This window comes from Balaenoptera musculus, chromosome 17 (genome assembly GCF_009873245.2).
Source record: "Balaenoptera musculus isolate JJ_BM4_2016_0621 chromosome 17, mBalMus1.pri.v3, whole genome shotgun sequence".
Lineage (NCBI taxonomy): Eukaryota > Metazoa > Chordata > Mammalia > Artiodactyla > Balaenopteridae > Balaenoptera > Balaenoptera musculus.
Window position 1 is genome coordinate 38,992,439 of NC_045801.1, and position 21,147 is coordinate 39,013,585.

General features: G+C 42.9%; 1 pseudogene; it reads right to left on the reverse strand.

The window, feature by feature from the left end:
• Window positions 1-14,339: 14,339 nt before the first annotated feature.
• LOC118883335 lies at window positions 14,340-15,291 on the reverse strand (annotated as a pseudogene).
• Window positions 15,292-21,147: the final 5,856 nt, after the last annotated feature.

Sequence of the window (21,147 nt, forward strand, 5' to 3'; positions counted from 1 at the left end):
GCCGCTAAGTGGGTAGCACCCAGCCCACCTGCTGAGAGATAGCAAGACAGTCAATCCTGGGCCCCAGGCAGGGCCAAAGTGGGGATCAGCTGGGATGGGGAAGGAATAGTACAGCTTGAGTTCTCCCCTTTGACCACTATGGATGCCAAGAGGTTGAAGCCTGGTCATGCCTGGATTCTAAGCATATTATAGAGCAAACAAGAATTATTTGTCATGATGCGCTCTGAGAATAAATTCAGTGATATGACCTTGTTCCAAATGGGATCAGTTTTTATTTTTAATGTATTTATAGAATTGAGGTTCAGGCTTCCAAGGGAATGAGATAAAGGGATAGAGGTCAATAAAGGGGGTGAGAAATACAGCTCAAAATGAGCCAAGGGGCATTCCATTTTAGAAGAAATGTGTCTGTGACCAGCCAGAACATGATGATAATGGTTGTAAAGAGAAGACAGTCATGAGAGAAAGATTTTAAGTAACTTTCCATTACTTGACCATGTTTTTAATTTGGCTACATCTGACACCAAGAGGTGAGGGAGAAAACCAGCCCATAATTCTAAAACTAAATTAAAACTGCTCCTGAGGCATCTGAAGATTTTGATTTTGGAGAATAATTGGTTTTTGTTACAGTTCACACAAGTCAGCAGGCAGGGTGAAAAAAGCACTGACCTGCAGCAAAGCATTAACCTTCCAAGCAGTGGGTCTTGGTTTCCATAAGTGCAGTGTAGGAAAAAACTCTACAAACCTTCTGCATCTAAGCTGAATGGGTGCTGTACAATTTAAATGTGCAGGAACCTCCACCCACACGCATTTGGCAGGTGTCCAAGGATACAGCAGCTCATGGTCTTGACTTGCAGTGAAGGACAGAGTGACAGTACATCTCAAGACAGCTATTTATAGGACACTAGTGCATGTCATTTTCTTTAACTATCATCTATTCTTGATGTTTGGGGGCTCTGCCATTTATTTCAACATTAAATTATAGGTTTTTAAAACTAGACCATTGTGCCTGACCATCCAGTGGTTTCCTATTACTCACCTGTCACGGCTTGGGAAAGTCATCTGAGGAAATGTAATGAGATCACTGGGGCAACCCCTTTTCCAGGCTAATTATTCCAGCCCTCCGTATTGCATTGTTATTTTTAGTTTACTAACATTAGCTTGTTTTCTTCCTAAGGAGACTTGAGTCCGCTCAATTTCCCTAAATGTCAAAGATGCAAATCGCAATTTTATTTATTTTTTCTTATTTCCTCGGAAACTATAACTCTCATGTCCAGCCCCGTTTTCTCTTTTCTCTTTTTTTGGATTTTCTTACAGAGCAGGGATTAAATCTGATCACTGCAAGATGACATTGCAAGAGCAGGCTGGACACATTTTCAAGTGGCCAGGCTTTTGCAGGGGAAGGCTGCTGGGAAGGGTGGCTTCCATTCATTCAGTGGGGCAACAGCTCTGAACTCCTCTTCCTGCTCTGGCCCTGACACCTCTCCAATCTATTCTCAGTCCAGCAGCCAGGGTGATCCTGGTAAGACATCAGTGGATCGTAAGAGTCCTCTCCCCCAAACCCTACCCCATCTGTCCCCCCATTCCCTCCTCTCTTCGCTATTTTCCCTCCCTCACTCTGCTTCCCCCTGGGACTTTCTTACCGTCCCTCAAACACACCAGGAATGCTCCTGCCTGAGGACTTAGCCCTTGCTATTTCCTCTTCCTAGAATTCCCTTTCCCCAAATTCATATTTTTTTTCACAAGGAATGTGAATAGTTTTATTTTTGTAAATGTATTAAAAATTTTTTATTTTATATGGAGCCTAGAATTTGAAAAAGAATAGATACGTGTATATGTATAACTGAATCATATTGTTTGCTGTCTCACATCCTTAAAGTCTTTACTCACCGAGGCCATCCTTGACCATTCTATTCTTAAATTGCAAGCCCCTCCTCCAACCCTCACCTGGAAATCCCTCTTCGCTGTCCCTGTGTTCCTTTTCTCCACAGCACTTGTCACCAACTATTACTACGTGCATTTCTTTTTTTTTTTTTCGTGTCTGTTTCTCCCCACTAGAATATAAACTCCTAGAAGACAAAACAGTTTGTGTATTTTGTTTATTGTCGTGTCCCTACCACTTAGAAGAGAGCCTTGAATGAATTGGTAAGTATGTTGCTTAACTAGTGACATGTTTCTGGAAGCCTACTAACATTTTATAAGGTCATCCCTTAATACTGCCTGGAATCTCCCGTCCCTTGGTGTGCCAGTGGTATCCTTCCACAAATAGAAACCACAAATGCCCATAACCATCCCAGAAAAGAGACACAGAAGAAACACAGAAGCACAATGGATTGTTAACATATGTCTATGTTTCTGAACACGTGGAGAATAGGTCATTCATAGTCTTTCCCATATAGTTAAGAACTCTATTAGCACCATTAGCAAGTTATTGGCAGTGAGTTGGAACTAAGTATGTGTGTCATAATCTTTCCCCAAATAAAGGGTACAATTTTAATAGCTCTGAAAGATGTCTTTGACTGAATTTGTTCAACTTGGCTTTATTTTTTGCAGAAGTGATTTTGTATCAGGGATCAATTTTTCAACTCATTCAATATTTATTAAGCATCTTCTATTCCAAGCAACAACATCATGCACTGTGTTGTAGTTATTTCATTTATTAACTTCTATTAGCGGCCTTGCATTGGGGTATTTGGTTTCTGCTGAGCCAGGCCCTTGGTAAAGGTGTTAATTATTTTCCCTTTTAAGAATCCCCAGGAGGTTACACCTGTTAAAAACAAGACAACAGGCCCAAAATGGAGTTGCTTATGCTAAGCCCCACATCATCAGACTGAGACTTGACTTAATTACAGTTTTAGCTTTCCCAGAAATGGAATCTTTTGTTTTAAATTAAAAAATTTTTGTCTTCATTGGGTCTGTTGCTGCGCGCGGGCTTTCTCTAGTTGCGGCTAGCGGGGGCTACTCTTAGTTGCGGTGCGCAGGCTTCTCATTGTGGTGGCTTCTCTTGTTGCAGAGCACGGGCTCTAGGCGTGTGGGCTTCAGTAGTTGTGGTGCAAGGGCTTAGCTGCTCCGTGGCTTGTGGGATCTTCCAGGGCCAGGGATCAAACCCGTGTCCCCTGCATTGGCAGGGGGATTCTTTTTTTTTAACATCTTTATTGGAGTGTAATTGCTTTACAATGGTGTGTTAGTTTCTGCTGTATAACAAAGTGAATCAGCTATACATATACATACATCCCCATATCTCCTCCCTCTTGCATCTCCCTCCCACGCTCCATATCCCACCTCTCTAGGTGGAAACAAAGCACCAAGCTGATCTCCCTGTGCTATGTAGCTGCTTCCCACTAGCTATCTATTTTACATTTGGTAGTGTATATATGTCCATGCCACTCTCTCACTTCGTCCCAGCTTCCCCTTCCCCCTCCCCTTGTCCTCAAGTCCATTCTCTATGTCTGTGTCTTTATTCCTGTCCTGGCCCTAGGTTCTTCAGAACCATTTTTTTTTTTTTTTTTTTTTTAGATTCCATATATATATGTCAGCATACGGTATTTGTTTTTCTCTTTCTGACTTACTTCACTCTGTATGACAGACTCTAGGTCCATCCATCTTGCTACAAATAACTCAATTTTGTTTCTTTTTATGGTAATAAAAGAGTAATATTTCATTGTATATATGTGCCACATCTTCTTTACCCATTCATCCGTCAATGGACACCTAGGTTGCTTCCATGTCCTGGCTATTGTAAATAGAGCTGCAATGAACATTGTGGTACATGACACTTTTTGAATTATGGTTTTCTCAGGGTATATGCCCAGTAGTGGGATTGCTGGGTCGTATGGTAGTTCTAATTTTAGTTTTTTGAGGAACTTCCATACTGTTCTCCATAGTGGCTGTATCAATTTACATTCCCACCAACAGTGCAAGAGGGTTCCCTTTTCTCCACACCCTCTCCAGCATTTATTGTTTGTAGATTTTTTGATGATGGGGCAGGCGGATTCTTTTTTTTTTTTTTTTTTTTTTTTTTTAAACGTGATAATCCATTTATTTATTTATGGCTGTGTTGGGTCTTCGTTTCTGTGCGAGGGCTTTCTCTAGTTATGGCAAGTGGGGACCACTCTTCATCGCAGTGCGCCGGCCTCTCACTATCGCGGCCTCTCTTGTTGCGGAGCACAAGCTCCAGATGCGCAGGCTCAGTAATTGTGGCTCACGGGCCTAGTTGCTCCGTGGCATGTGGGATCTTCCCAGACCAGGGCTCGAACCCGTGTCCCCTGCATTGGCAGGCAGACTCTCAACCACTGCGCCACCAGGGAAGCCCAAGGGCAGGCGGATTCTTAACCACTGTGCCACCAGGGAATTCCCTCCCTTCTTAAACATAATCAACATATATTCAATTTAATTCATTCATTCTAGTATAGTAGTTAAGCATGTGGGCTTTGGTGTGCCAAGTAAAATTTCCAGAACATTGAAAATCTAACTTTCATACAAATATAGAATGAACATGTGCCACACATTTAATTAACTCATTAATGAGGGAAGTAGCAGGATGGTAAACCTGGTGCAAAGGATTACAGTTGGGACAGAAGTATTTACAGTCATTGAAAGAAAGAATGCTGGAATGACACTGCTATATTAGATGCAAAACGAGCTAATCTCCTAGAGAACAATACAACTGTAACCTCTGGAGTTATCTTTTTCACTAGAGAGAAACTCACTTGCCCTGCTATAGGTCAAGAATCATTTGAATCACCCTCAGCTTTCTACAAGTTAATATCTACTCTTACAAAGTTGTAGACTATCCTAATCAATAGTAAAGAGCGAGTCATTAGGGTAAACCCCCTAGAGACTAGGATAATTCTGGAGTGGCTCTGTAATGGTCCAGCATGACATTGAAAAGATGGGCAGCCATCCTTTGTCTGTTTCCCATTTTTGGATTTTTTTTTTTTTTTTTTTTTAAGGAATCTTTTTTTTTTTTTAAATTTTATTTATTTATTTATTTATTTATTTATTTTTGTCTGTGTTGGGTCTTCATTTCTGTGCGAGGGCTTTCTCTAGTTGTGGCGAGCGGGGGCCACTCTTCATTGCGGTGCGCGGGCCTCTCACTATCACGGCCTCTCTTGTTGCGGAGCACAGGCTCCAGACGCGCAGGCTCAGTAATTGTGGCTCACGGGCCCAGTTGCTCCGCGGCATGTGGGATCCTCCCAGACCAGGGCTCGAACCCATGTCCCCTGCATTGGCAGGCAGATTCTCAACCACTGCGCCACCAGGGAAGCCCCCAGTTTTGGATATTTTTGTCTTCACAGTAGTTAGGTTGCCTGGATTCAAATCCTAGTTCCCATTTCCACTAGCTGTGACCTTGGCCTAGTTATTTAACTTCTAAGTCTCAGTTTCCTCATCCGTAAAGTAGGGATAACAATAGTTTCTACCACATTAGGTTATTGTAAGGTGTCAATGAGCTGATCTGTTTGAGGACAATAGAATAGAATAGAATAGAATATAGTAAGTGCTCAATAAAGCTTAGCTACTATTATTTATATGGGCACTAGGCTGAGCTGCAGGTAATCAGGGCTTGTATCCTCTATGTCCTGGCCTTATAAAGGAGAGAACTGTGACCCTAAGGCCATCACAGATTTGGTTGTAGTGGTCAGAAGGAGTTCATGTCATTTAGGAGTTTCAGGGAACTGTCTTCTCCAGCCTGGTCAGAGTGGCTATTGGCAGTCCAGAGCAAAGCCTTGATGGAGGCAAAGATGGGGGCCCATGTGAGAAAAATAAGAGGTGGAACAAACAGAAAAGGAGAGCTGAGGGCCTGGTATTACTCACAAGTGGGGCTACTGAGCTAGTAGACATCTGAGTTTTACTTTCTTCCTTTACCTTCTTCCTGTTGAAGTCTCCATTGTATGTACTAGGTACTCTTCTCGTACTTTTCTACTCTTCAAAGTTGAATATGATATAGTCCCTACCCTTAGGGAGCTCATAGACAAGCTGAGGAACCAAATGTGACCAACTGTTACAGTATGTATACAAAGTGCCTGCCTCACATGAGAGATGTGTCTGCAGAAGGAAGGCTTTTTGCTTCCTCAAGGTTGTTCCAGCAGGTGGCCTGGACCATAGAAGGGTGGCAGTGGAGTTTATGAATATATTAGAAGAGCTCTAGCAATTGAGAAGTATTATGGGTTGACTTGTGTACCGCCAAGACATATGCTGAAGTTCTAACCGCCAGGACCTCAGAATGATCTTATTTGGAAATAGGTTCTTTACAGATGTAATTAGTTAAATTAAGATGAGGTCGTACTGCAGTAGCGTGGGCCCCTAATCTAACATGACTGGTGTCCTTATAAGAAGAGAAAAATTTGGACACAGACATGCAAAGAGGGAAGATGATACAAAGGCACATAGGAAGACAACATGTGAAGATGGAGGCGGAGGTTGGAACTATGCAGCCACGAGCCAAGGAATGCCTGGGGCTACCAGAAGCTGAAAGAAGCCAGAAAGTGTCTGCTCCCAGAGGCTTTGGAGGGAACGTGACCCTGCTGACACCTTGATTTCTGACGTCTAGCCTTCAGAACTGTGAAAGACTACATTTCTGTTGTCCTAAACCACCCAGATTGTGGTACCTTGTTACATCAGCCTTAGGAAACTAAACAGCTTTTTTTGGAGGTGATGTTATTTATAATTGCCTCAAAGTTTGCATTAAAAAATCATAGAATAGGTAAACATTGATATAAGATTTATAAAGCACAACTGACACACTCATTTCTAGAATGGTTTGGTCAAAGAGGAAGATCCATGAGACCAAAATGACAAAGAACACGAGCTAACGTTCATTGAAGGCTTGTGATGCCCACACTCTTCTAAGTGCTATATACAGATTAATTAATTTACCTTTTTAACAACTCCTATGAACTAGGTATTATTATTATCTCTGTGTTACAGATGAGGAAACTGAGGTATGGAGAGACTAAGTAATTCGCCCAAGGTCACAGTTCATAAGTAACAGGGCTGGGATTTAAAACCAAGCCGTCTGGTTCTGGAGCTTATGCTCTTGACTGTGACAGTGCTGGAGTCCTTTACCTGGGCTTCAGGGACAGGGGAAGGGACATAAAATCGCCAGCAGCATTCCACTGCCCACTACCCTCATAGTCACAGCTGTTCCTTCCTGAGCGGCTGCCTTCAAACACTCTCCCTGCAAATGCCTCCTGGAGCTACCTCTTCTTCTTTTCTTTTTCTTCAACTGATTTAAAGAAAAAAAAAATTGAGATGAAATTCACAAAACATGAAATTAACCATTTTAAAGCGAATTCAGTGGTATTTAATAAATTCACAATATTATGCAACCACTACCTCTATCTGGTTCTGAAACATTTTCGTCCTCCCCCAAACCCGGTACCCAAGAGGTGGCCACGCCCCACTCTCCCCTCACCCAGGTCCTGGCACTCACCAATCTGCTTTCTATCTCTATGGATTCACCTCTTCTGGACATTTCATATGAATGGAATCTTAAAATATGTGGCCTTTTGTGTCTGGTTTCTTTCTACTGGCATAATGTTTTCCAGGTTCATCCAGCATGTATCCACACTTATCCTTTTTGATAGCTGAATAACATCCCATTGTATGTATGTACTGCAATCTATTTATCCATTCATCTGTTGATGAACATTTTAGGTTGTTTTTAACCTTCAGCTATCGTGAATAGTGCTGCTATGAACATGAATGTACACGGTTTGTTTGAGTATCTGTTTTCTGTTTTTTGGGGTCTATACCTAGGAGTGCAATTGCTGGGTCATATATTATTTCTATGCTTAGCTTTTTGACCAAGTGTCTCTTCTTGTTTCTCATTTTTCCATGCTGATTCCTTATCACAAAACCCTACTCGGAGTGTGGGGAAGCTGAAAATCCCACAACAGGCCAAAGAGTAAGGTCAGGATTAAGGAAAGGCTAGGAACACGCCTGCATTAATCATCCTTTATTTCATCTGTCACACTTATTATGTGGGACTATTTTCAAGTTTTGGGAAAACAGACTAAAAGTTTGCTCTTTAACATTGAGTCATAGAACTTTCAGGCTGGAAGAGACCATAGAGATTTTCCAATTTGGTGAATTTTCAAACTTTCCATGGCTGACTTCTCTCAGGCCTCATGGGGAGGGTCCTGGGTTCCTCCCATCTCTCATCCACCCCTTAACCATACTGGTTAGTTTTTATTTCTCTTACATTTTGGATTTCTGGGTAAGATTTCACATGAAGAGCAGAGGGATAATATTTTAAAATCTAAGTTGTTTTTCGTTTCTGGTGTTTCTTTATATCCCTGGGTCCTTGACCCATTCAGTGAGCTTGACTTTCTGTGTTCATCGCCTTAGGAGAAGATGATTCAGAGAAAAGGGAGGGACAAAGAATGGAAAGCATTCTTTGGTTGTGAATTTCAAAAGCCTGGGCTTCCAAAAGGGCAGATTCCTGTGTGTAGAACAGAGATTTGGGAAATGAGGAAAGGCAAAGACTCCTGCCTGAGGAAGGACTCAGAGCTGGGAGAGGGGGAAGAGGGGTGTAGTGAATAGTGGGAGGTCCCTGGGTGAGGGGCCAGACTCTGATAGGTGCAGAGTCAGTCAGCATCTAGTGACTGCCAGGCTCCCCTGGCACATAAGCCATGGATGAATGGCTCACCTGTGTTAGGTATCAAAGGAACCAAGTCTCCACTGGAGTGAGCACTGTGTCCCCCATAAGGAGGAGCTTCGATAATGGATTTCTTGGTGTCTGGCGAGGACTCCCTTTTAGACAAACATGTGCGTATCATCCAATGACTAGCACGAGGACCTCCATCTATGTCCCAATACTTCCTCATCCCTGTGGCATATGCGGCTAGCAGCCTATTCAATTTCCATGCACCTCTTTTTCCTTGCTGCTCTATCTCCAATTTGGTTCGGGGGGCAATGTGCCCATCAAAAAATTCCCAGGCTTCCTTCAGTGTCATGCAGATAGTTGTGGCCAATGAGATGTGAATGAAGCCTTCCATATTCCACTGGATGAGGCTTCCAGGAAAGCTATTGCTTTCCTAATAAAAATGGACAGACTCAGCTGGCATGGGCTCTTTGCCCTCTCCTTTCCCTCCTTTTCCTGCCAGACACGGAGACACGATGCCCAGAGAGGCTATAGACACTTTGTGACCCCTTGCTGAGGATGGCAGAAGAGAGATGCAGAAGGAGCCTGGTCCTTGAGCAGCTACATTTGAGCTGGGCACCTGCTACTCAGTTTCCCTGTTACATGAGAGAAATAAATCCCTCACTTAATCTACTGTTTAGCTTCTGAAACAGGTAACTGAGCACATTTGGACCCCATGACTCTGACTTCATGTGTACAACTCCAGTGGGAACACCTGTCCCACATGCATGAGCCCCATTCCCATGACTGATGGGGGTCGTGGTTCTGGAGACCTGGAGAAGTGGTACGGTGTGGAAGGGAAAACCCCCTGAACTTGGGTGAATCCAAATGGAACCCATTTGCCATCTCCCTAGAGCCAGGACACTGATAGACTTTCCCCTTCCATTACAGAAGAACAGGTTCACTTAAAAAGAAAAAGTAAAATCCTCTGCTCCAGTCTAGCCCTCTCTCATTTTATGAGGGAAGAGAATGAAGTTTAGGGGCAGGAAGTGACTTGCCCAGGATCCCACAGGTGGCTAATGGGGATTGGAAGGTAGGTCTCTCCCACACCCATCCTTTTCCCACCAACAGAGTGGTTCCAGTGCTAAGTTCCTTTATATTTTGTTTTGTTTTCTACTAAGGCGATTAGCTGAATATCTGGTGTGCCAAATTAGTGAAATTTGAGGGCTTTTGAATGAAAGTAAACAAGGATTAAGTAAATCGAATAATTTACAAGAAAGAGATCCAGATGGTAATTAAAAGGATTAATCGTGGTATTTCTAAATGACAAATAGTTCTCTTAATTATTAATTGCCAAATTAAATGCAACAGCCTCATATGTTCTCATATTGTTCTGATTTATTCATCATCAGTGTACTTAAGAGAAGTGGAAAACATAAATTAACCTTATGTAAATTTCTATATTCATGAGCAGATGCAACAAGACAGGTCCCACTAGTGCAAAAGGGCTATAGCTGACATAGAACTCCAGTTTGGGGCAGTGTTGATCCCATGTGACTCTTTGCCGCTAAGAAATGGTGTCGTGATCCGGAAAGCTAGAGCTGAAGATACAGTGCTTTCCCATGGAGTACAGTTTATGGACAACTGGTTGGGAAAACAACCATGAAAGCTTTGAGACTAGCCCTTGGTAGGTCTTCAATGTCTGAGCGTTTTATAGGGAACTCCCTGAGGGAGTGCCTTTGGATTTTGGTAGAGTACCCTCTGGTGGCCAAATATTTTCCTGCAGGTTTTTCCACAGGAAAACTAAAACAAAACTGTATGACGAGAGTAATTTTGGAACCACCATTTTTGTGGTGATTCTGTACCTCTTTTAGGAAAGCATTCCACTGTTTCAGATATTTTATGTTCAACAAAATTTTGCTAAGTCTCAACCTGGATTGCCTTTGATGCTGTTTAAATTCTCGACTTGGTTTTTCTTCAGTTGAAGAAGGTAGTGATGCTTCTCCAAGCCCCTGAAATTCACACTTTCAAATTCTGCATTTAAAGACCAATTTAGTGGACCAATTGGAAGGAAGGAAACAACTTCTCCTAACTGCAGTCAGTGTAAAAGGAAAACTTGCTACCATTCCTGTGGTCAAGTTTTATTTTCTGGATTAATTTAATCTAAAAATGATTTTCAATGTATGCGAGAGTACTTGGAAAACTGTAAAGTTCTGCACATATGTAAGACTTACCTGCATCTCTGTCGTCTGTCTCAAGAGGCTAGGAAACAGGACTTCCCTGGTGGCACAGTGGTTAAGAATCCGCCTGCCAATGCAGGGGACACGGGTTCGAACCCTGGTCTGGTAAGATCCCACATGCCGCGGAGCAACTAAGCCCGTGTGCCATAACTACTGAGTCTGCGCCCTAGAGTCTGTGAGCCACAACTACTGAAGCCCATGTGCCACAACTACTGAAGCCCGCACGCCTAGAGCCCGTGCTCTGCAACAAAGAGAAGCCATTGTGATGAGAAGTCCGTGCACCACAACAAAGAGTAGCCCCCGCTCGCCGCAACTAGAGAAAGCCTGCGCACAGCAACAAAGACCCATCACAGCCAAAAATAAATAAATAAATAAATAAATAAATAAATAAACAAATAAATAGACTAGGAAACAGTCACCGAGCTCAATTGTAAAGGCAGAGAATCCTCAGCCAGAAGGTTAGAAGATCATTCTTTCATTCCCTCCTCAAACATTTATTAAGCACCTGCAGTTAGCAAACACAAAGAAGTTCTTAAAGAGTAGATAGTCTAGTGAGGAGAGACAAACATCAGCAAATAGTTACTGTGAATGAGTGCTTTTCTAAGACAAATTCCCTTTACATTAACCATAACACAAAACCACTTAACCCACAGAATTGGGACATACTGTCTAAAGACATACACCACTTGGTAACAATTACACGTATATATCACATAAAGGAAAAAGAACTCACATCTGTTAATCACGGAATAATTCATTGGTTCAGATCATACCTTAAAATTTCCTTCTATTCTGCCATTTTCTGAAATAACAAAAAAGAATACTGACATATCAAAAAATGAAAGAAAGAAAGAAGGAAAGAAAGAAAAGGGGAAAGTTTCCATGGCAAGCTCAGTGTCTGGCACACAGTAGAGACTCAACAAATATTTGAGAAATGAACAAATATATTAATAACGAGATGGGGGGAGGGACTGTTTTGAGTGGCTTCTGTAGCTGGTGACTACAGAAGGAGACTGGGCCACATCTGTGACCAGGAGCCCTTTGGAGGAAAGATTTTGCTTCTTGTCTCTCAGGGTGATGGATGAAAAGAGTGACCGGTGGTCTTTGGACGGGGCTCCTCTGCTGAGCCAGGGACAAAGTTTACACGCTCTACATACAATCTCACACACCTGTCTTTTCCCAGTGATCTCATATGATAAGCTCACAGTTTGCCTGGCTGGGTACAAGGTGCAGCTGAGAACCAATGGCTCCTTCTGGGGTGAGGGTGTAGCTCCTGTGTTGCTCTTTCCCTAATTTACACAGACCAGGTCCATAGTCCCTTATTCAAAACCCCTGGCTCTGTCTCTGTTTTGGCCTTCAGCTGCTGTGGGTTTTAGAAAAGTAAAGCAGTGCACATGTTATATATAATTTAAAGCCCTCGGCACAGTCTGGGGAAATACCCCTTGACCATAGTCCCTTATTCAAAACCCCTGGCTCTGTCTCTGTTTTGGCCTTCAGCTGCTGTGGGTTTTAGAAAAGTAAAGCAGTGCACATGTTACATATAATTTAAAGCCCTCGGCACAGTCTGGGGAAATACCCCTTGACCTAACACATTAATATTTGTGCAGAAAAATATGCCCATTCATACTCAGCAGGATCGATAAAAAATGTACAGAGCCTCATCCATGTCAGGTCAGGTTTTGCCAGCAAATAGATTTTGATGCCAAATGGATGCCAAAAAAAAAAAAGAAAAGAAAAAAGAAAAAGTTTTCAGTCCTGAAAGTTAATAGTGCTGAGGTTGAGAAACCTAAAGTTTCTAAAGTTTCTAAAAGTATCACCCAATCAAGCTTAATTCAGAAAAAGCCCTAATCAAACCTCTTGAATTAGGAGAGCATCCGATTCCTGTTGGTGTCAAGGCCTCTCCATTACTTTGTGCAAACCCCTCACCTGCCCTGAGGCACCAGGCAGGAACTTGCCCACCCCTGCTTTCTTTTTCTGGTTTTGTTTTTGTAAAACACCTCAAATGTTACTAATGGTACGGAAGTATTTAATAAGCACCACGTTGGTACAGAAAAACACATAGCCTATATAGCTCATCCTTTAAAACCAGAATAGCCAAGTGAAAAGTCAGTAGAGATTCTTATTTTTACTTGAAAAATAAAAATAAAAACAACAACCACAAAAAAACTAAGGTGCACATTGGGAATTGAACTATTATGGTTTTTCTTTCGAGGGATGTGACATCCATGTTTTCTGGTCAGTAATGTTCTATTAAACATTGTACTAAACCAAACCAATCCAAGCAGACAGATGACCAATGAAGCTGTTTGTTATCTCCTACTTGTGCTGAGCTAGACCAGCAGAACACTGTCTTGGTGGGATTATTTTGACAGCGAGAAGGAAGTGCAGAGCCCCTATCCCAACAGAAAACCTAAGGAGCTGATTAACAGAGAAAGGGTTTTAAGCAAACCTGCACAAACACTAGCACGCTCTAAGAAAGGAATACCTTTTAGACTACTTCCAGCATATATTCATTGTTGCCCAGTAAAATAGGAATATCAACATAGAAAGCATTTTTGCTTTCATAGCACTAACAGCTAAAAAGCACACAGCATATAATACTTTGATCTTGAAGTGGGTAATCATAGAAGTTCCAAGATTATATCCACTAGGTTAGCCTGAGTATTCATCTATAAAAATATTTTTTCAAAAACACGTAAACGAGTTATAGAAACAATGGGACTACATCAGGACCAGCAGAAGACAGTGATACAAGGACTACACATAGAAGACTAGAAATTGATTTTCTTTTTTTAAAAATAAATTTATTTATTTATTTTTGGCTGTGTTGGGTCTTCGTTGCAGTGCACGGGCTTACTGCGGTGGCTTCTCTTGTTGCGGAGCATGGGCTCTAGGTGTGCAGGCTTCGGTAGTTGTGGCTCACAGGCCCTAGAGTGCAGGCTCAGTAGTTGTGGTGCACAGGCTTAGTTGCTCTGCAGCATGTGGGATCTTTCCGGACCAGGGCTCGAACCCATGTCCCCTGCATTGACAGGTGGATTCTTAACCACTGCGCCACCAGGGAAGCCCAGACATTGACTTTTCACATGTAGCTTTTAGGTAAAGGACATCTCTCTAAGTTGATTTCTACAGCCAAGACTAGCTGTGAGAGTAGCATTTTCAGAAATCTTGAGATGGGCAGCTAGCTTGAGTTAAACTCTAGATTAAATACTCCCAGCCAAAAACCCCATAGAGGCTGCAGGACTGAAACTCTGACCCATATAAGCTGTGAGTGCACAGAAAGCCTGGTGGGACACGCAAGGCCCGCTGGGCAAGAGGGCTGGTGATGGTGCGTTCTCCCAATGTGGACACGCTAACAGGTATGCTGGGGAAGGGCCCCCCAGGTGGAATGCCGGGCTTGGGCTTGCTGCAGGAGCCAGACTCAGAAGCCCCTGAGAGAGGTGTCTACTCCGGGAGGAGTACTAGGGTTACTGAAGACAAGAACATGTCCCTGGAAGGTCAGGTAATTTTCTTCTGACCCATCAATACTTAACATTAATAAACGGTTGCAGAACAGTCAGTCTTTCCGAGATGTATTCTTCTGACATCATTAGCCAAAGCCTCTCCCAGTCTATTCGGCTGGTCATGTCCAGAATGATCTCAATACCTGGAGGTGGGACTTGGGGCCGCATACTGTTCTGGGAACCTGGCAATGAAGATGATTTGCACAATGAAGTCACCACTAAACCGCAGCTTGAGTCCAGTCCTCGGCCTTCTTTTTCTGCTTGAGAGTCCAGAAGCACTTCCTTAAAAGCCAGAAAATCCGTAAATGTGAACAGTATGTCGAAGATGTCACCGGCCACTTCATCTTTACGGTGCTGTAAAGTTGTAGTGAAAGCCGCCATGTTGAATCCAGGAATACGCTCCAGCAGCTCTTCTATATACTTTTTTTTTTTTTTTTTAACTAAGAGCTCAGTCTTTTATTTATTTATTTATTTGGCTGTGTTGGGTCTTCGTTTCTGTGCAAGGGTCTTCTCTAGTTGTGGCAAGCAGGGACCACTCTTCATCGCGGCGCGCGGGCCTCTCACTATTGCGGCCTCTCGTTGCGGAGCACAGGCTCCAGACGCGCAGGCTCAGTAGCTGTGGCTCACGGGCCCAGTTGCTCCGCGGCATGTGGGATCTTCCCAGACCAGGGCTCGAACCCGTGTGCCCTGCATTGGCAGGCAGATTCTCAACCACTGCGCCACCAGGGAAGCCCTCTTCTATATACTTTTCTACCAAAGAAATACATTCATTAAAAATAGGCGTGGAGGTGAGCTTATTCTCTTCCGTGTCTTCAAACTCCCAGTAGTAAATACTTGTCCATGAAATTCCTCTGTAATAAACGGAACTCATCATCCATGATAATGTCCTCTAAATATCCAACCACAGCATCAAATTCTGCATCAGAGACGGAAGAGAAAGCGCGAAGCTCTCTTCCTCTAGGGCGTCCATCGCCGCCGCCACTGTCTCATCCACCGGGCGCGGGCGAGCTGCCCGAGGGCCTTGTACCCCGCCCGCGGCCCGGGCCCGGGTGCAGCCTCAGCTCTGCTCCGCAGAGACCCAACCGGCACCGGGGAGGCCTCGCCGCCGAGCCCACAGCTGGTTCACGGCCCAGCCGGGTGGCGCCTGCGCACGAGGCCCGGGCCTCAGGCTCCCCGGCTGCGGCCACGCGCCGGCCTCCAAGCCCGGCCAGGCCTCACTAAGCGCGCCGCTGCCGCCGGCCACCCCTGCTTTCTTACACCCTGCAAACCGAACCATCCTCCTTCCCGCCAACTGAACGAATTCCTGACTTGGGAACAAGCTATTTTGAAGTCCCAGCCCGAGGACCGGCTGTGCTACTGGCCCAAGAAGGAAAGTGAATCAACAGACTTTTCTCTCCTACGCTTAAAGTAATTCAAAACCCAAAGTAACAAAACGAATGGCTTTATAATCAGAATGATGAGTTTATATTTCTTGTTTCTTCATCGCTTTGTTTTAGGAAGCCGGGAAAGAAAAACTCTTGCCCTTGGTAGCTAACTTTTGAATCACCAGCAGAGGGCAGGCATTGCTCACCTAAAGGAAAACCGGAGTTGCCCGTCTGCGTTCAAGTACAGACTGAAATGTCAGTATCCGCAGGAACTCGCTGATTGATCAACTCCATCTCCTGGTCGTTTTCTTCCTCCCTGTCACAAGTGACACGATTAAAGTCGTCTCACGCAGTTATAATTCTGTATCAGGAAAGATTTGATTTCTTCTCCTTTTTGGAGACAACTACGTTGAGGTGATGTGAAAATCTTACTTGAAAAAAAAAGTATTATTTTTCCTAATTAAAAATAAAGCATAAGCATTGAGGAAAATTAGAAAAAAATATAAAAGCACGCAGGGAAGGAAATTTTCACCTCCCAGAGATGATCCCTGTTGGTTTGCTTTTTGGAGCTTTTTCTTCTAATCTCTTTTCTGTGAACACTTCTGAAATGTATTTGCAGCAATAACACATGAGGGGTCCTAGACACACTGATAAATGTTTAAACATGCTGTGCTTTCTTGCCTCTGTGCCTTTGCTCACCCAGCTCAACTGGAAACGCCTTTACTAATCTCTGAAAATCCAAATCCAGGATAGTTTTTAATGTCAAGCTCAAATGTCTTGCTTGATTCTCCCCAGCTGGAATCGATTTCTTTTCTCTGTATTTTTTGTGTCACTCTGTTTATGACTCTCATGGCAATTACCACCTTTTGCCTTGTATAATGATTTGTATGTACAGTTGAATCTTCCTACTAGTAGGTCTAAATCTTTTGAATGTGAGAATATCAACTTCATCTTTCTACCCTCCATAGCAGAACATAGAGTTAACACATAGTAAATATTCATAAATATTTGTAAAAAGGAGGAAGAAAGGAAGGAAAGATGGAATGCCATTTATAATGCCATTTGGTGGAATTTTTCTCAGAGTAGACGATTCGGAGTTGAATTGTGTCCTCCAAAATGATATGTTGAAGTCCTAATGCCCTGATACCTGTGAATATGACCTTGTTTGGAAATGGGGTCTTTGTAGATGTAATCAAGTTAAGATGAGGCCACACTGGATTAGAATGGGCCCTAGACCCAATGACTATAAGGAAAAGGATACTTGGTCACAGAGACCCACAGAGAGGGGGGATGACCCTGTGATGACCAGGCAGAACTTGCCATGATGCATCTACAAGGCAGGGATTGCCGGCTACCACCAGCAGGTGGAAGAGGCAAGGAAGGATTCTTCCCTGGAGTCTTCAAAGAGAGCATGACCCTGCTGACACCTTCATTTCAGACTTGTAACCTTTAGAGCTGTGAGAGAATAAATTTCCGTTGTTTTAATCCGCCCAGTTCGTGGTAATTTGTGACAGCAGCCCAAGGAAACAAATGCATCATGTTCGAAACTCTTAATGACAACAGGCCCCCCAGGAGTGAAGGGAAGTTCTATGGATATTTGGATGGAAGTCAGAATTCCAAGGAGATATAAGGAGTTCTTGGTGAGAATCAGACAGAAGTGGGTTTTTAATGGGTTCAAAGGTAGCTTTCAGTTGTTTCTTTGCCAAAATTTTAGCAAAGGCACTCTGTCTTTTCCCTTCATTTATTTTATTTTATTTTTCCCCCCCTCCATTTATTTTTGAAGGTATCTGGCCTGACTGAAGGTCTTTGAAAACCATGGCAAAAGTGAACCATCTGATTTCTTCTGTGTCATCAACGGATTATTTCTAAATGCATGTAATGGTATTGGCATCTTCTTATCTCCTAAGTAGTTTCTGTTGTATCATGATATATTTGAAAGGATGATGTGAAAAGCTAAAATATGGTACCCACCTAGCTCAAACTCTTAGAAGGGAAGTATGGATTTTCATGTACTGCAGCCATTCATTTATCTGTTATCATCCTAACTAAGGTTCTTATGGATTCTGAGGATTAAATTATAACTGGGAAAATATTGCCAAAGTAGGGGAATGGAGTTCCCTCTCTGTAATAAGCCCAATTGTTCCCCCTCACCCCCACGACTCAGGTAACTTAGATTTTATGGTCCAAGATAGATAGATCAATTCTTAGAATAAAATGACTTGCTGGGAGGTATAGGTGAGACTGCTTGGTATATATCATCATCTCTCCCCATGGTAGGAAACATATGTCAGCAGACATCTAGATGACTTTTCTTGGGTTCCCATAGTGACCTTCACATGCCTCCAACATGGCAGGAATAATGATGAAGATGATGGTGGATAGTGTGGGATAACAGGGATAACAGTGTGTCATCACTGGAACAAAAACAATAGCAAACACATTTATTCCAGAAAGGATTTTAACCTACCAGTGTCTGGCACATAGTATCCACTCAATGAAAGTGCTGGATGAAAGGAAAACATGAATGAATGAATCAGAGGAATTGAATCCCTTATAGCAGTGCCCTTTATTGCTTTGCGACTGAGTTTATTTCTGTAATTTCCTACCACGACGTCTGGGAGTGAGGGAGGCTCAGTAGATACTGACAATACATGGCCAGAGCTGTTAATTTTGAGCAGTAATGAGTTTTGGTTTTTCTATATCATCTCCTGTCTTTTCAGGGTCACTGGCTCCTGAGCATATTAGGGCTGGGATTTGATCCTAGACAAAGATTTCAGGGCTGCTGTGATGCATTGTCTACAAAACCAAAGGCAAGGGACTTCCCTGGTGGCGCAGTGGTTAAGAATCCACCTGCAAATGCAGGGGACACGGGTTTGAGCCCTGGTTTGGGAAGATCCCACATCCCGCAGAGCAACTAAACCCGCGAGCCACAGCTACTGAAGCCCGCGTGCCTAGAGCCCGTGCTCCACAACAAGAGAAGCCACCACAATGAGAAGCCCGTGACCGCAATGAAGAGTAGCCCCTGCTCGCCGCAACTAGAGAAAGCCTGTGTGCAGCAATGAAGACCCAACGCAGCCAAAAAACAAAAAAACAAAAAACACCCAAAGGCAACTACATTGAACGTTAGCAATGCCCATGACATTTCTGCTTTCAGTTTCTGGTAAGTCACTGGATTAAGTTTCTATTGGCTAAAAATAATATTGCCATTTGAGTATTTCTTGATCTTAGGATCAATCTTAATTGATTTATTCAACAAATATTTTTTGGGTACCTACTATGGGCCAGGTGCTTTTAAGGCATTGAAGATTTTTTAGTGAACACAATGCCTCCATGGAGCTGAAATTCCAGCAGGGAAAGACTAATAATAAATAAAAGTGTAAAACAATGTCAGGTGTTGGTCTACTATGAATCAGAACAGCAGAATAAGAGGATGGAGAATGTTGGGGAGGCAGAGATCTCTATTTTATTTTATTTTTTTAATTGAAGTAGAGTTGATTTTCAATGTTGTGTTAGTTTCTGGTGTACAGCAAAGTGATTCAGTTATACACATATGTATTCTTTTTCATATTCTTTTCCATTATGGTTTATTATAAGATGTTGAATATAGTTCCCCATGCTATACAGTAGGACCTTGTTATTTATCTGTTTTATACATAGTAGTTTATATCTGCTAATTCCAAACTCATAATTTATCTCTCCCCCATCCCCTTTCTCCTTTGGTAACTGTAAGTTTGTTTTCTATGTCTGTGCAGGGGTCTCTATTTTAGACAACGTGGCCAGGGAAGGCTTCTCTGAAGAGGTAACACTTCAGCAGAGACTTAAATGAAGTGAGAGAGTGAATTGTGGGAAAATCTTTGGGAAGAACGTTCAGGCAGAGGGAACGGCATGTGAGAAGACTCTGAGCTAGGAATGAACTTGAGGTGTTTGAGGGGTGGTGTGGCTAGAGTGAAATGAATAGGTCTGAGAGTTTAAGGAGATGAGGTTGCAGCATACGTGGGGGCCTATAGAGTGTAGGAAAGAGTTTGGATTTTATTCTGAGTGTGATTGGGAGCCACTGGAGGGTTTTGAGAAGAGGTATGACATGATCTGGCTTATATTTTGAAAAATAAAAATCCCTCAGGCTGCTGTGACTGTAACAGAGAAGATTTGAAGCATGGAGCTTAGCCAGGTGGCCACTGCAGCAGTTCAGGGAAGAAATCAAGGTGCTCAGACCAGGGTGGTGCAATGTGGTCTGTTTCTGGGCATGTTCTGAAGGTAGAGCCAGTGGGACTTGCTAACGAATGAAGTGTGGAATGTGAAGGCATAAGAGAGATGTCAAGGAAGATTTCTAGGGTGTGGGTGGGTGTATACTTTACAATTATGGGGGAGACAGGGAGAGACACATTTTGAGGAACAAAGTCAAGATCTGTTTTAGCTATGTTAAATTGGAGATGCCTATTAGACTTCTGAATATCATGTTCTCCTGATAAGAGAGTTATAGATATGTGTGTGGGTGTGTGCATGTGTGTAAAATAATATGAAGAAATGGGATGGAGTTAAGAGAGCACTGGACACGATGTCCGGAAGTCTGGACCCAGCTGTAGGAAAAAGAAAAAAAAAACTATGTGGCAGTAAGCATGTAACTTAATCTTCTTGGGTCTTATTTTATCTTTAAAATGAAAAAGTTCATTAAGATGATCTCTTTGTACTATTTTCAAATCCTGTGATTCCGGTTTGTGGTATTTCTACCATATAACTCTAGGCCCTTGTAGAGTATAACTCTAGGCCCTTGTAGAGTAGCTTCCCTGTTGCCCTAAGAAGTTTATCAATGTCCTAAGATTTTCCTGAAGGCATGCTTGTCTGGGCAAAGGAGACAGTGCTTTGACCCATTCATTCATTCTCCATCACCAGCCTGATGAATCCATGATAAAGAGAGTTTTTAATTAATGTACGTTCTAGTTCTTACATAATGGGTGAGTTGTGGTTGTCCTGTACTTAAGATGTTACACTGTGGACCGGTTATGAGGGAAGCCACCTCCACTGCATGGGAGGAAATGTTTAATCTCAAGAGTGAAATAATGCATTTAGACGAACACCACATCCCACCTCTAACATTTACTACGTGGCCCCCACCTTAACTGTGAACTCCAGTGGGCTTGCCTCAGTTTCATATTAGTTGACTGCTTTATGTACATCACTTGGCATTGCTGCTGAAGCTCTCATTGAACTACTTCCTTCATTGCCTTCTGGATCCAAACAACCCTCATTCTCTGCTTACTTCCCTGATCCTTTCTTTCCTGTGTCATTGTCATTTGCTGACCTTTCCTTTTCCTCCCCATTCCTTGAATAAAGGACTCTCTCCATAAGGTTCTGTTCCTGGTTTTGTGTTTCTTCCCTTTTCTTTCTGCACATCCTTCCTGGACCATATTATTTTCTGCCTTGACTTCCTCCACCACTTGGATAACATTGATTCCTAAATCCTC